Raw genomic sequence first — 16,589 nt, forward strand, 5'->3', positions numbered from 1 at the left:
AGTGAAAGGTCACACTGCAGTGAGTTCTGGGTCTGGTCAAATCACCCATTATTCAAGCAAGTCATAACTCTCTTCCTTTGGGAGAACAGTTTCACCCACGTGTTGCCTGCCCTCAGCCACTACAATACCTAACAAAGGTCTACACTTCATCCACTGGAGCCCTGGCTATATCTGCTTTAGATCTCCCTTTGGAGCTCTAACTTCATTAATTGTCTTTGCCTGTTGCCTCTTACTCGTTTCTACTTCCCCATTCAATCACACTGTCACCTTGAAACTTACCAAACAATGCTTGAAATAGCCCATGCTGATCTCCCTGTTCTTCCTCTCTCCAAACTATCCAGAATTTATCTCCCACCTAGGGCATTGGTCCTAGTCATCAAAGACAGATTCTGCCATTGATTTTATTATTGATTTCTTGTCTATAACTTTCAGAGAACCGCTAGAAACTTTCCTTCTGGGTCAGAATCAAACATGCATTAGGCATTGCTATTTTGGGATTTGAAGCACATGCTATTGGCTCTTGACTTCACCATCTATTCCCTCTAAGCCAGGAAGGACTTGGAGAGTGTAGCTGGGATTTAATGAAGTGGTTACCACATTAATCATGTGAGCCATTGAGCACAGTCTTTCATTTTTATCCCCACCAGGCAGAGGAAACCAAAACAAGTCACCTTCCAAGGTCTGGGAGAGGATTGTGTCCTGGTCAGCCTGGATACACTGTTTACAGGCTTTGGGAAAGGGTTTGGAATGGGACATGTGTCTCACAAAAGCACCTGGAGACTTGGTTTCCTCAGTCAGGAACTGTGAGCATGAAGTGGTCTTGGTCAGGAAGAGGATAGAAGAGATAGGTGGATGAATAAAAAGAGTGCAAGATCTGAGTCAGATAACAAATGGAAGAGGGGTCGACACTAGACCATGCATGCCTTAGAGTCATTGAATTTCAGAACCGAAAGTGACCTTAGAACCTGTCTAATTAAATCAGCTCATTTTACAGGTAGGGAAACTCAGATAATAGAAATGAATAGACTTGCTCAAGGTCAGAGAGCTGTCAGCTGGATGGAAAAATCTTTTCCACACAAAGGTGTTTTCTTTCTACTTCCTGTACTATAAGGTGGTAGGGGTGAGTGAGTAGGAAATAAGCTAAATGGCTAAAAATAGGAAGGAAGGAAGGAAAACATTTGATTTGCATCAAGCAGTTTATCATAACATGGAAAAATGCTTACTGTCTTAAGGGTTAAAAACAATGTGGAAATGTAATAAGATAAAACTAAATTAAACAAAGGTTAATTCTGGTCCTTTGGCCAACATCTATTATTATTTTACCTTGGTTTTTTGTTTTGTTTTGCTTGAGACAGAGTCTTGCTCTGTCACCAGGTGCCAGGCTGGAGTGCAGTGGTGCAATCTCAGCTCACTGCAATCTGCGCCTCCTGGGTTCAAGCAATTCTCCTGCCTCAGCCTCCCGAGTAGCTGGGACTACAAGCACACACCACCACACCCAGCTATTTTTTTTTTTTTTTTTTTTTTGTATTTTTTTAGTAGAGACAGCGTTTCACCATGTTAGCCAGGATGGTCTCAATCTCTTGACTTCATGATCCACCTGCCTGGCTCAGCCTCCCAAAGTGCTGGGATTACAGATGTGAGCCACCATACCCAGCTTTATCTTGGTTTTCAACCACTGATGGAGGTTTTCTCTGGTGCAAGAAATTATAAGTATTTTTACCCTTCTATTCTTCTTAATTTCCATTATAATCACATTTTTTTCCAGAACGATTAAGATATACATGGTTTGCCCCTTGACTTAGCCTTATTGGTCTCCATCAAATTGTCCAAAAGAAAATAGTAAATTAGATAGTCCATCATCCCATTTTATGATATTCAGGACTTGGCAAATTTCTTTTAGTTGCTCTTCTTAGCAGAGAATCCATTTTAACCTGCTGTTTCACATAGAGTGTGAGGCCCCTCTTTACTCTGCATTTTTAAAGCACTAACAGGCAGTGAGCTAGAGGATGGAGCAAACCCCTATAGGATCTAAACATTGTCCTACTGTAATGAAAATCAGATCTTCCCACCACTTCTAGATGCAGATAAAAATTCTCCCTGCTCAGCTTCTATCTGCCCTTAACCAAGTGAAGATAAACAAGAGGCCAATCATAAATGAAGTTGCTAAATCTTCCAACTTAGTCTCTGAACCTCAGTACCAACCAAGATGCCTTCTCCATACCCTTTAGCCTTTACCCAGCCCCACCCTCTGCTCCAGGACAACAGATGATCACTTAAGTTTTCAGAAATATTGCTTTTAAAAATAATTTTGGATGTCACCTCCTGTTTTTATTTTTGTTAACATAGCTAGAAACTTTGGAATATACAGAAAAGCAAAGGGAAGAAACTAAGTCATTCAGAACTTCACCATCCCAAAATTACCTCTTCTAACATTTTTTGCATACTTCCTGGCAGTCCTTTTATTATTTTTTGCACACATGTAATATAGAAAACTGAGATTAGATTGTGCATACTATTCATATGCATTGTAAATTTTCCAGATGATTAAATATTATTCCATAACACATTTAATGCCTGAATAATAATCATTTGGAATTACAATAATTTATCAAGCCAATCTTTTAGGGTTGTACAATCAGGCTGTATTTCATTTTCAACATGCTATGCCATACTGCTGTCAACATCCTTGAACAGAAAACTTCACTCATATCCATGTTTTCCCTCATTTGCTATCAAAGTCAATATTAATATGTTTAATTCCCCAGTACCCCAGGTGTTGGAAAACGTGTCCCTATTTTGTCTACAGAAATTCTACCTCTGATTAGGAGTTTCTACCTACTTAGACATGTCTATAAAATGTCTATCATGTATTAAGAGATATGGAATTAATGCTCATTACTTATAGTAGTTATGGTCTGTAACATCACCATGAAGACTGAATTAGTGAATACTGAACCATTGCTCCTAGGGGAAACACAGAATTAGTTTCCTGCAAGCCTGTGATCACAACATTTTCATCACTCAATCAACATATAACTTTGTTTTATGTCTTTTTGTTTAAAACACTGTACTTAAAATATAATGCTGATTTACTAACATTGAATTCAATCACCAACAGCACTATAATTCAGTCCTGGATAAAGCTTTTCTAATGCATGCATTTTCTCCATAAGACACACTGCAGCCTTCTTGTTCTTTAGGAAATCAAATAGAACTTCAGCAGTATGCATTGAGGTGATCTTAAACAGTGAAATCACCAACATAAAGCACAAATATTTGAAAACTTGGCCCTAAATAGACCACTAAAAGGAAACGTGTTAACAGTGTGAGAACTGAAACAAGAAAGCAGAGCATCACCTTGTTTGACCCCAGCTGGGAACACATCTATCAGATTACTCAAATGTTTTCTTGCTCTGTGCATGTTTGCAAATGACCATGAAAGCCACCTATACTGATTTTGGGATTAAAAATAAATTTTAGCAAGTAAGAAAATTTGCAAATACATACAGAATCCACAAGGAATGAGGGTCAACTATATTTTGTTTTCACATATTTATTCACACTTCATTATATGTGGCCTATAAATAGAAATAATTATATACTGCTCATCTGCACTAACTTTTAAACTCATGTATAAGATTTCAGCGAAGACTTGGTTAATTCTTTCTCTTCATTTGTTTTCTGCGATTGTGCCTAAAAGGTGATCAGCACAGGAAAGCATTCAGAGCAAACCTTTTATGGTGTGCCACATAGTGCTTCAAATGTATTACCTTTAATATTAAATCTATCCTGCTTGATATGTAAGTTCAGATAAATGCATCAAGATGCCAAGAAACTAAAGGACTTACAGCATCAGTCATGGCTGGTTCCATACCAGACAGCCATTTTTTCGTTGCTGATAGAACCCTGATTTTGTGTTAACAGCATTGTACCCAAACCCAATGGATGAATTGTGAATGGTCAAAGCCAATCATGGCAATCCATATTCTTTAGCCAGTGGGTCTCCTGGGGATCTAATCAATGAGAAGTAAAGAGATGTCTGCTGGAAACTCTGGGAAAGTTTCTTCTACTTGATAACAGAAAAACCCTCTTTGGCATTGCCTCTTTCTCTTGCCCTTCTTCCTTCCTGCTTTTAGAAGCTGTCGTAGGAGCATCTAATGCCTAGAGAGGTTGAAGCCATGTTGTGTGTAAGAGGAAGCAATGAAGAAAATTGCAAAGATGCCAAGCTTGTATTCTGATATCACTGAGGTGTTTCATGTAAATTGATACCAACTAGCTCTATGCTTTGTGTTAGATGAGAGAGATAATTAAATGTTCATTTACAGTTGCTGGTTGGGGTTTCTGTGACTTGCAACCCAAAGATATTCCTAATCAATGGCATTGGCTGAGATCATCATATTATTAGTATAGCTGGGCTTGAATGCAAATCTATCTGGCTCCAAAGTCTCTCTTCCTTTTGTTTCTTTATTTTTTATTTTTTTGAGACAGAGTCTCACTCTGTTGCCCAGGCTGGAACGCAGTGACACAATCTTGACTCACTGTAGCCTCCATCCCCTGGCTCAAGCAATTCTCCCACCTCACCTCCAGAGTAGCTGGGACTATAGGCATGTGCCACTACGCCCAGCTAATTTTATTATTATTACTATTTTTAGTAGAAATGGGATTTCATCCTGTTGTCCAGGTTGGTCTTGAACTCCTGAACTCAAGCAGTACACCTGCCTGGCCTCTCAAAGTGCTGAGATTATAGGCATCAACCACTGCACCCGGCCACCTCAAAGTCCCTCTTTCTATAATAATGTGCTATTTTCCTTCCTTTCTAAAGAATGAGTAAGAAGTTCCCTTAAAATACATTTAGATTTTTGAAGAGAGAACCTAGGTCCTGTTTTATACCAACTTGTTTCTTTGAGACCATTCAGATCATTTTTAATTTTTCTCTGGTCTTCCTGGCTACTAAGCACATTACCTTTTTAGTAACATTACCAAATTCAATTAATGCCATTTTTACTTTTCTCCACTTATTCATAAAGATAGATAACAGAACTGTCTTCAAGTCAACCTCAAAGAAATGCCATTTGAGTTTGAGCTTTCCTTCTCCCCATCCTTACACCCCCAACACGCCTTCCTCTGAGCTGTCGGTGCATCTGGCTAACCTAATATTAATGATTCTTGCCACCTACCCTGCTGTATCTGGCAATGACTAGAGGGTCTGGATCCTTTCTTTTTGCTTCACAAACCACTGAAGAGTACTCAGGCTGGAAACTGCTCCATGTATTCTACTAATTGGCTTAATTTTACAATCACCTAAAAAATCACATAGCAAGTTAAGAACTTTTGCTGCTTTTACAACCTGAATTCCTAGAGTAAGAAGAGTAAGGTTAGTACTAACTGCAGGAAGCTTTTAATGCCTCATGCAATATACCAACCTTCAACTTCAAAAGGAAAAAGACTTGAATGTTAAGCAACACGATCATGATATTATCACTTTTAGAAAAAATGGGGTAGAGACGGCCCTCCAAAATGGTGTTTCATTCCAAATCAATAGGTTTCTTGATCCCAGACAACAGAAATGGACCTTGATAAACTTAAGCAAAAAAGAAGTTTGGTAATAAGTCCTGGATAGCTCACAGAATAAAAAATAGTATTGAACACTGGGAAGGATGGGAAGGAATCAGCTTTGGAAATCTTGGTAACCGGAACTAATCCATAGGCATTGCTAGGCACTACCATTGGAATAACACAAAGCCACAAGGATCATTGATTCTAAGCAGATCAAAAATATGGAAAGGCGAGTTTCCCCAAGAAAAGTGGGGCTCTTTTACAAAGATAGAGGGAGGAATACTCAGTGCACTAGTGTGCGTGAGTGTGCACATGTGTGTGTTGCTAGTGAAGAAAGGAAAAATCCATTGACTGAAACTCTTTATGTTGCAGACCAAAAGGAATCACAGGAGCAGAATTTGCATCTAATTGAAGGCAGCAAGGAGACCATAGAAAGGTGTTACCTCCCAGACTTTACCACCTGCTGGCTGTCACAAACCATCTGAGAAACTGATTTGAAAGTCAGGAAGTTTTGTCATTTGGAGAGTGCTAGACTTCCTGGAGAATGGGAGATGAGGTTACATAAAGCTGAAATGTACCTAGAAAACTGACTAAAATAAGCTTGAAATTCCCCCAAGGAAGCCCATGAGCTGTAAACTTGTCTAGATCTGGCACTGAAGTGCACAATTTTTGGCCATGCCCAGCCTGGCAGGCATCAGGGTAGCCTCAGCACCTACTCCCTGGTGCCCTCTGATGACTTCCTCCAGCAAAACACACTTGACTCACAGTCTTCTGCACTGGAGCTCAAATTCTCTCTGTAGGGGAGATGGAAGCCTTGCCAGACTATCCACATTGCTTAACTTCTTAGTCAGTGCTGGAGAGAAGGTTTTATGTTACAAAGGTAACAAAACTTAGCCTGAGGGCCCAGAATGGTAATACAGTGTACATTTTGTCATCGCGTGGCTTCTTTAGTTTTCTATAATCAGAACTTTCCCCTTTCCTTCATAATAACTATTTAAAGCAGAAATCAGAGTCCCTGGCTCCTGAGTTAACGGCAAGGAGGGCAAATGGAAGCAATGAGGAACAAACACTACTTGAAACTTTATGTGGCAATAGTCATCGTTGTCACTTCCCGTCCCAGTCACCAACATTTCTGACACAACCATCTGTCTATTTAAGACTGACCATATCATTTGTAGAAACCAGTGCAACATGAAAATGTGGCACTTCTTATTCAAAACTTATTATGAATTTCTAGACTGCAACAGCACAGCATTAAACCAACTATGGACCACCCTGAGTTCAGGGCCTAAGTAAATGCGTAGGTTGCGTTTCCGTGAAGTCGGTCCTGTGACCATTACTTCCAGCCCACTCATCATTAAATTTCCAGCATTTAAACTATTTATAGAGGCCAAAAGTTGTTCTTTTCTCTCTTCCTGATCTCTCCCAGGGCTGTCTCTATTCACAACTTTCACATGGAGGTACCAAAGTAAAGAGAATGTAGTAGAGAAAAGAAATTGCTTCTACTAATCAGGAGTCTCCAGAGAAACAGAACTAACAGGATGTACATATATAAAGAGTTATACTATAAGTAATTGGTTCACTTGGGTATGGAGACTGAGAACTCCCACAATCTATAGTCAACAAGTTGTAAACCAGGAGAGCCAATGATACCATTTTGGCTCAAGTCTAAAGGCTTGAGAAGCAGGAGAGCTGGTGGTACAAGTTCCAGTCCGAGTCAAAGTCCTAGTCCAAGAACCATGTCTAGACTGAAGGCAGGAGAAGATCAATGTCCCAGCTCAAAGGTAGTTAGGCAAGGAAAGCAAATTTTTCCTTACTCCATCTTTTTGTTCTATTCAAGCCGCCCATCTTGGGGAGGACAATCTGTTTCCCTCAGTCCACTGATTCAAATGTTACCCTCATCCAGAAGCACCCTCACTGGCACACACCCAGAATCACATTTAATTAAATATCTGGGCATCCCCTTATCCAGTCAAGTTGATACATAAAATGAGCCATCACAATGCTTTTCTCTCTTTCCTCTGCCCATCACTAGAATGCCCATGGTAGCTTTATTCCCTGCAATAGAAGAGGAAACCTAGGCCTGGCTTTCAGATAGCAATGAAGCCTCAGAATAAAATCTGCCTATGCATGCTGGCCTCCAGCCTGTCCTCCTTACTCAGAAGTTGTCAGGTCGATTCACTGTCTATACTCCACTAGAAACTTCTTCCTATTCTTTTGCTGGGCATCAACCCCTCACGATTCCGCCTTGTGTTTTCTTGGCTTCCCTGAGCCTAACTACTTGGTACGTCTAGCATAGCAGAAAATCTCTGTAGACTACTCGACACTTCTTCACACCCAATGTGTAACTATTTCCATAGAAACTTCCTGATAACAAAACTAAACTATTGTTTCTTTTTTTAGTCATTTCATCCATTTGTGATACAGATTCTAGAGCTAACATATCAAACAGGAAGAGCCATGATAGGCCACTGGAGACATTTTGGAACAAAAGGGGAGACGGGACTTGCCTGTACTTGCTAGAGGATTACGGTTGCCTCCTCTAAGATCTCTTGGCTGTATCTGCCTGGTGGGGAGGAAAGAGTTGGTTTTGGAGTAACCCCTGCCTGAATTCATTGCTAACTTACTCTGTGGCTTTGGACATATTCCATAATACTTCTATCTGGGCCTCAGTTTCATCAACAACAAAATAGGGAGGCTAATATCCATGTTGTAAAATTGCTGTGAAGATTGTAGATAATTACGTGAAACACCTGGCATGTAATAGGCCCTAAGGAAGTGGTTGCTCATAGTCCATCTCCTTGTTCTACAACCAGACCTTGCTGATTCATTCTAAAGAACAGGAGAGAAATGAGATGAGCATATACCCTCAGAGAGGCCTTGAGCAGAGCAGGTGCGTCTTCCATCTTCAAAAGAGAACCCTTGGAGTTGGTTAGCCTCTTGCTTTCCTTGTCCAAAATCACTTCCCCTTCTGGTTTCCTGCAGCTCATACCACAGTGGGGCAATCATTGAAGCTTGCTGCCAGGTCCCCACCCTCCTTCACTCCTTCCAGGGCAAACATGTCAGCATTTGGTGTTCAGAAACAGAGTTTGGGAGCCCTACTGAAATGGCCTATGGTCACAAAGAAGCACTTAACTTTGGTTCACATTTGGCAATCAGAGAGTAGCTGGGGATGTTTAGCTGAGATATATGACTCAGACAGGAAAAAAAAAACAATCTCCTTTCTCCTTTCCTCTATTAATTTGCTTCTTTTCAGAACGCCATCCACAATTGCTTAATAATTACATACATGGGCCAATATCATTCTGTCCCAGACCTCCCCACTGGAGGTCACACATGTGTTAAACTCTCAAGGCTTGGGGACAGCTAATATTTATTTCCAATATCCCATACATAAAGGTCAAGAAGGCAATACCTCTGGGTTCCAAGGCTCCTTTGGGGTCACTTGAGGTATCTATCTGGCTATATTTAATGGGCACATAAAACTGGCCTTTCTGTTACCAGGTCCAAGACTGTGTCCTACTGAGGCTTCGCTGACCTCTCTTACTCAATCCCTCATGCCTCCTGCTCTGCAATGGTCAGCCTGCATGGTTCTCCACTGCATTTCAACCTCAGGCTGACCAAGGGCCTCCTGTGCAAGGCACATCTGCAGCAGGGTTGGCAAAGGCTTTCTGTAAAGGGACAGATAATTAATATTTTAGGCTTTATGAGCCAAGAGGCAAAGTCAAAGATATCATTTGTATATTAAAATAACAATTTAGGCTGGGTATAGTGGTACATGCTGTAATCCCAGCCCTTTTGGAGTCCAAGGCAGGCGGATCACTTGAGATCAAGAGTCCGAGACGAAGCTAGCCAACATGGTAAAAACCCGTCATTACTAAAAACACAAAATTAGCCAGGCATGGTGGCGAGCACCTGTAATCCCAGTTACTCGGGAGGCTGAGGCAGGAGAATCGCTTTAACCAGGAAGGTGGAGGTTGCAGTGAGCCAAGATTGTACTACTACACTCCAGCCTGGGCAACAAGAGTAAAACTTCATCTCAGAAATAAATAATAAATAAATATAAAATAATAATAATATAACACTTGAAAATTTTTTTTGGCTGGGTATGGTGACTCATACCTATAATCCCAGCACTTTGGGAGGCCAGGATGAGCAGATTGCTTGAGCTCAGGTGTTTGAGACCAGCCTAGGCAACGTGGTAAAAACCTCATCTCTACTAAAAATACAAAAATTAGCCAGGCTTGGTGGTACACACCTATAGTCCCAGCTACTCAGGAGGCTAAGGTGAAAGGATTGCTGGAGCCCAGGAAGTCAAGGCTGCAATGAGCCAAGAAGACTCAGCGAGTCTGCTCATTTCACTTTCTTCTGCCTGCTTTATTCTAGCTGCTCTGGCAGCTAGATTACATGCACTGATTAAATGGTGCCCACTCAGATTGAGGGTGGGTCTGCCTCTTCCAGCTCACTGACTCAAATGTTAATCTCCTTTAGCAACACCCTAGAAACAAAACTTTGCATCCTTCAATCCAATCAAGTTGGCAATCGATATTAACCATCACACCTTCTAATACTTAATGTCCTCTTTGGTGAAAAAGGGATGCATCTAGGGTAGGGTGGATAAGAAGCTCTCCACAGCCACCATGTTTTATTATAAAGTATGTGCACTCAACAGGGGACCCAGCTGAGATGGGACATTGATGACTGAAGTCCAGCCACCATTCCCCTCCCCAAATCTTGTGTCAGCTCAAAAGAAAAAACACATTTTTATAATTCATTCACCAAAAGGGTACTCTCATAACATACACTAGGCCATGAAGTGCTCAGGGCCCTTCTGGTACAGCACTTCATGGCCCAGAGTGGCACAGTTTTGTCACTTGCAACCTGCCCTAACACCAGCCCCTGGACTCTGCTGTTAGGAGCCATGGGAGCATCAAGCGGTTGTCAAAGAAGCCCAGGCAGGAAGCTAGTTCCATTTCTCAATCACATGGTGAAGAAGTGGTTGCTAATGCTTCTCTATGTGACTGATGGAACCTGCCTGTATAACCTTGATTAGATATTGTTTCCCTGGCCAAGATTCCTACAAGTGCCACGTTGCTATCTTCCTAACTCGTATTCAATCTGTCATTTTGTGTGTTTAAGGCACATTGTTCCCTGGTTAAACCAGTTTTCAGTGTTGATATTTAATACATTTATCTTTTTTAAAAACACTACAGGGTGTTTCCATTTGTATAGTGAAAAATCAAACAAATAGGCCTCACAGCTGCCACTCAAATGATAACATGGCCCTTTTGTTAAGATGTACAATAGCACGGGCATTCTTTATCATCCTCTTTCTAAAGTCTTTCTGCACCCTGTCAGCAACTTCTTATAACCAAGAGGAGATATTTCTAGTTACTTAGATTATTAAAGTATGTTCTTGATCATTTACATGTATGTAAACCTAAAACCTATCTTTAACCTGTAACCAAATTTCTATACCATTCTAACTTGTGAGAAGACACATATTCTCAAAATTATCAAATCCTTTATTATGTGTTCCCACAAGAAAAATACCACCATTACAAAAACCCAAGTTAGCATCATAAATGTGTTTCTGAAAACAGTACTGTCTACCCAACTCTGGTTCATTCCGTCATACCTTCACTTTTGATTAAGTGGTCTGTTGTTTACAATAGTTTTAACCACATGGTAAATAATAGTTTTGATACAAGATATAAAAAAAAAAGCCAGAGACCAGAGTGTCATGCTCCCTCTGCAGCCCTGAATGCCCGAGACTCTAATAACTTAATTATTCTTCAAGTGCCTGGAGATAGTTTGCTTCTGTCTTCCAGGGTTCATTCTTTTCATTGCTATTTCTCCAGTCTTCACACATTCTTTTTATTGCCATATTTCCACCCGGATATTGCTTTTCTTCATCCATATCAGCACTATGTAGAGAAGATGCTGGAGGTTTCTTTTTGTTTTTTCAGCTTTTATTTTACATTCAGTGGACACACATGCAGGTTTGCTGCCTGATTATATTGCACGATGCTGAAGTTTTGAATGCAAATAATCCTGTCACTCAGGTGCTGAGCGGAGTACCCAACAGTGACTTTCCAACACTTGCCGTCCTCACTCCAAACTCTAGTAGTCCCCCCATTGTTGCCATCTTTATGTTCCCAATGTTTGAATACCTGATGCTTAACTCCTAGTTATAAGTGAGAACATGCAGTATTTGGTTTCCTGTTCTTGCATTATGTCACTTAGAATAATGACCTGCAGCTGCATCCATGTTGCTTCAAAGAATATGATTCCATTCTTTATCCAGTTTTTAAATCTTTTTATATTTTTAATTTATTCTCTGGTTGAATCATGCTTTTTTATGGCTGCAACATTCCATGGTGTCTAAGTATCACATTTTTTTCTGTCCAGTCCACCACTGATGAGCGCCTAGATTGATTCCACGTCTTGGCTACTGTGAATTCTGCTGCGAGGAACATTCGAGAACATGTGTCCTTTTAATAGAATGATCTGCTTTCTTTTGGATATATACCCAGTAATGGGATTGCTGAGTCAAATGGTAATTCTGTCTTAAGTTCTTTGAGATATGTTGGAGGTTTCTTATGGGTTACTATTAAAAAAGAATCAGGGAAGTCTTCCTAAAATATAGATACCAACAAGTATCACAAGTCTGAAATCTCCAGTGAATGAACCCTCCTTGGGTTTAGGTGTTGTCTTTCTCTAGGGTCCCCTACTTTTTCCTCTTAACATTTTGTTATACAATTTCTCAAACACACAGAAATGTTGAAAGAAGTGTGCAGTGGATACCTCTAACCACAAGTTCTACAATGGGCATTTTGGCTGTATTTATTTATTGTATAACTAAGCATCTATCCAGTCACCAATACATCATATTTTTATGCATGTCAGAGTCAATTGCAGACATCAGTATACTTCACCCCCAAATTCTGCAGCATGTGTATCATTAACTAGAGATTAATATTTGTTCAAGGCTCCTTTTATTTACATGCAATGAAATGCACAGATCTTGATTAAACCAATGCTTATTACTTTAGATCCTCTTTTAAAATACAAATATTACCCCTGGAATAACTCCTGAAGTCATTTGTGTCTGAACATGAATTGGGCTTACTTGTTTACATTTTTCTTCATATGGAAAAACCCATGACGGGATGGAAATATATAGAAAAAAGGGAAAAGGACAGATATTCATTTCTTTGTCTCAGTGAGGCTAAATTGCTATTATCGTTTCAAGTTAGTGGCTCTTAACTATGGAATATATTTCAAGTTACCTCCAATACTATTGTGAAAATTAATACTTTTAGGAAACATCATATTCACTAGCACTTATAAGGATCTTCTATGTGCTAAGGCACTTAACTGATTTCTTTGGAAGCATATATTCAATCTTCACAACAATTATATGAGGTATGTGTTATTATTATTGTTATTTTAGAAATATAGAGACAAAGGTTCAGAGAAGTCAAACAAATTGCTCAAGAACACACAGCTCACAAGTAGTACAGTAGAAACTCAGAACTGCTCAAGTCCGATTCCCAATCCCACTCAATAGTCAACATTTCACCAGTATTTACTGAGCAGTTACTAAACTGCCACAGTTCTAGGCACCAGACACACAGTGGTAATCAAAACTTGACGCCTAGAAGAGCTTATAGGTTAGTAGAAGAGACACATTTTAATAAACAAATATACACACAAATTTTGCTTAGTAAATTAATTTTCATGGAAATCATGAGCAGTAGATTTTATTAATCCCTGCTAATGTATTGCAAAATGGTAAAAACTAGACGCTCAAAAATAAAACTGATCGAAGACTACAGTTCTAATAAGCATACCAAGGGGATTAAAACAGAGATCAATTGAAAATGAAGACCATTAATGGCACATGATAGCTTTCTTTGTTGGCAAGATTTTCCAAAGCAAAAGAGAAATGAATGCAGTCAGCAAAATCCTTAGACTGAAATGGAAGGAAAAAAGAAGACAAATCCAATTGAGCACAGAAAACAAATTGTACAGACTTAGCCAGTGCCCCACCTGACCTGGAGAAAGATGAAATAGCCCAAGAGGTAAAGATCAACAAAGAAAAAGCACATCTCTGAAAATTGGTAGCATAAGCAAAAGATTCCGAGAGAAGAAAATAATCTTGGGGGGGGGAACATCACCTAAGTGTTTTTTTAAAAAACAACTCTTTTTCGCACAGCCAAATAGTAGGACATTCTCTTGCTTTTCCATTGGTACTCCTGTTAAGTTGTATCCACAGTCACAATTCCACATAGCATTGTATATACCTAGGATCCATCTACAGCAATTGAGACAAATACTCCTTAAATACAAAGTTTTAGGGCCCAGTTCCATGAGGGAGTACAATGGGGAATCAAATTAGATTGTGTTTGTTTTATGTCTTAGAAGGGATGAGGGAAGATTAATACCATTACAATGGTTATTATAGTGATTTTTTTTAATATTTAAATCAGAATCTCTGGGGATAGAGTCCAGATATAAGCTTCTTGGATCAATTCTAATGTGTAGCCAGGGCGAAGAATCACTAACATTGAAGAAAGAGCCTGGGGTTTGGAGTCAGAAAAGTTTGAGTTTCAGTAGAAGTTACCAGCCTTGTGGCCTCAAAGCAAGTTACTAATCTCTATTTCTGTTTTCTCTTTTAGAAAATTGGGATGGGAACATCAATCTTCTAGGACTCTTGCATGTAGTAAACAGGACAATGTAAGCACAACCTTTAACAGGAGGCTCGATATGGCATAGATGTGCCATTAAAGTCAGTGAGGCTATTCTTTACACACGTCCTAATTGCAACAAATACGTATCAGAGTTGTACGATTTTGCTGATGGTCACCCACCAGCCAGCTCTGCCTGGAATATTAGGAGATGCCAAAATGACATTTCTTCCCCTGTTACACACACACGTACACACATATAGTTATACACACACAAAGGTAATGCTGTTCAAAGGAAGCAGCAATTAATTTCCAGTCGGGGAGCTAAGCACCCAGGACCAGAGGAAAGGGAAAATAGAAAGGTAAAATATTGTCAGGAAGGGCAGAGTGAAGAGCTACAACAGTATCTCAGGATGCTGGGGGAGGTAGGCTTAGTCCCAGAGACAAAGAACTGACGTCTTAGAAAGCCAGACAAAAATGTTAGCCTGAGATGAGGACATACTGTTGGTTTGGGGAACAGGAAGAAAAATCAAACAAGTTAAGGACTCTCTCCAAAGGATATGGAATATGTCTTGGATTTGTTTGTTCCAAATGCTGTACAGTTAGGTCACTTACGTGATTCTTACTGCCTGTAGCAGAGTAGTTGCTGCTTTGGTCTGAATGTGTTTCATAATTTCCGATAGTAATACCTAACAGCTATTAAGCACTTTCTGTGTGCCAGACATAATGCTAAGCCTTTTATATGCATAGAGAGAATAACTTTATGGAACAAGCACATGCTTCTTCCCATTTTACAAATGAGAATGCTTTGAAAGGTAGTTGACTTGCTAACGCTCACATCCTTAGTCTTGTGGTAAGAATATGACACATCCATGTTCATCTGATTCCAACACTGAGACTCTTAGAACTGTGCTTTGTGCTCATACCTACTGGTGTGAAAATCCCTTTATTAATTAACAAGAATTTGCCCTGCAACTGCTTTGAGGAAGAAACATCAGGGCTGCAAGATGAATGAGACAAGGTTCCTACTGTCACATAATGTGCAGTACCGAAAAGGAGCCAGATAAATGCACGCCTATTTATTAAAAAGAGTCACGTGTGAAGGGTTGCCATACACACAAAACACAAGGTGCTCAGTTAAATCTGAATTTCACATAAGTGACAAATTTGTTTAATTATTTTCTGTGTGATATTTGCTCAGTTAAATCTGAATTTCACCTAAGTGACAAATTTGTTTAAGTATTTTCTGTGCGATATTGCGTTAAACAAATTTACTTGTTTAACCTGAAGTTGAAATTTGACTGGGTGTCCTGTATTTTGTCTGGTGACTCTATCATGTAATTGGTTGTAGAAACGCAGAAGTAAGAGCTCTGGAAACAAAATCAAGGTATGAGAAATGGCAAACAGATGAGATGCCAAGCTAACTCAGAAGAAAAGAAGATTGTACCTAGTTGTATAATTAGGAAGGGCTACAAGGTAGTATTTGAGTTCGACCTTAAAAGGTTAATAGGGTTCGCTTATATGTGGAAGAGCAGAGATGACGTACCAGGCCAAGGGAACAGTGTGAGCAAGTGAGGGGAGGTGGGGAGAAGCAAAGGTATAACTCAATAATGAATTGAGGTGGTTTAGAACCCGAATGTTTTTGAGTCCAGAGTCCATAACTATTACATCTCATGAGTTAAAGAAGAATGAGGTCTTCACGAGGTAAATACCAGCAGCAGCAGTTGGTTGGAAACAGATTGTGCAGGGACTAGATGTCAGGCTGAAGCCTGTAGGCTTAATTAAAAATAACTCAGCATGAGGGAACACATAACCTTTCGAGATCATTCCATGTCTAAGTCATAGCTAACAGAGAGACTCCAGCAGCCTTTGAGAGTGAGAATGAAGAGAGCAGCCAGGGCCCCACAGCAGGTCAGTTAGCCAGATGCTGCCCCCACCACCCCGGGTCCACACCTGCGAGGGCGTCCCACAGTGTGGCTTGGTGTAATGAAACCAAGAAGGCCCATGGCATTTTATTGGCCAAAGATGCATTTGGCTTCAGCTAGATGTCTGTATTCAAAGCACAATATCCATCTTATACTTGTTTTTACTAAAGAAGAAGAAAAAGAGGAAGAAGAAAGAGAAGGAGGAGGAGGAGAAAAAAAGTACAAAAGTGTGCATAGTGCATCTCCCTTGTAGGTCAGAGAAGAAAAGAAAAAGACTTTAACAAACTTACTCATGATTGTGTTGACTCTTAAAAATGCTTCCTTGATGACTAGTTGGGTCAAGAAACAGTCGTTCTAACCTTATCTTGGTTGCAAAAATGTGTCTTTTCACCCAGTTGTTTTATCTGCAGAGGGT

Source organism: Saimiri boliviensis, chromosome 4, assembly GCF_048565385.1.
Source record: "Saimiri boliviensis isolate mSaiBol1 chromosome 4, mSaiBol1.pri, whole genome shotgun sequence".
NCBI classification, from domain to species: domain Eukaryota; kingdom Metazoa; phylum Chordata; class Mammalia; order Primates; family Cebidae; genus Saimiri; species Saimiri boliviensis.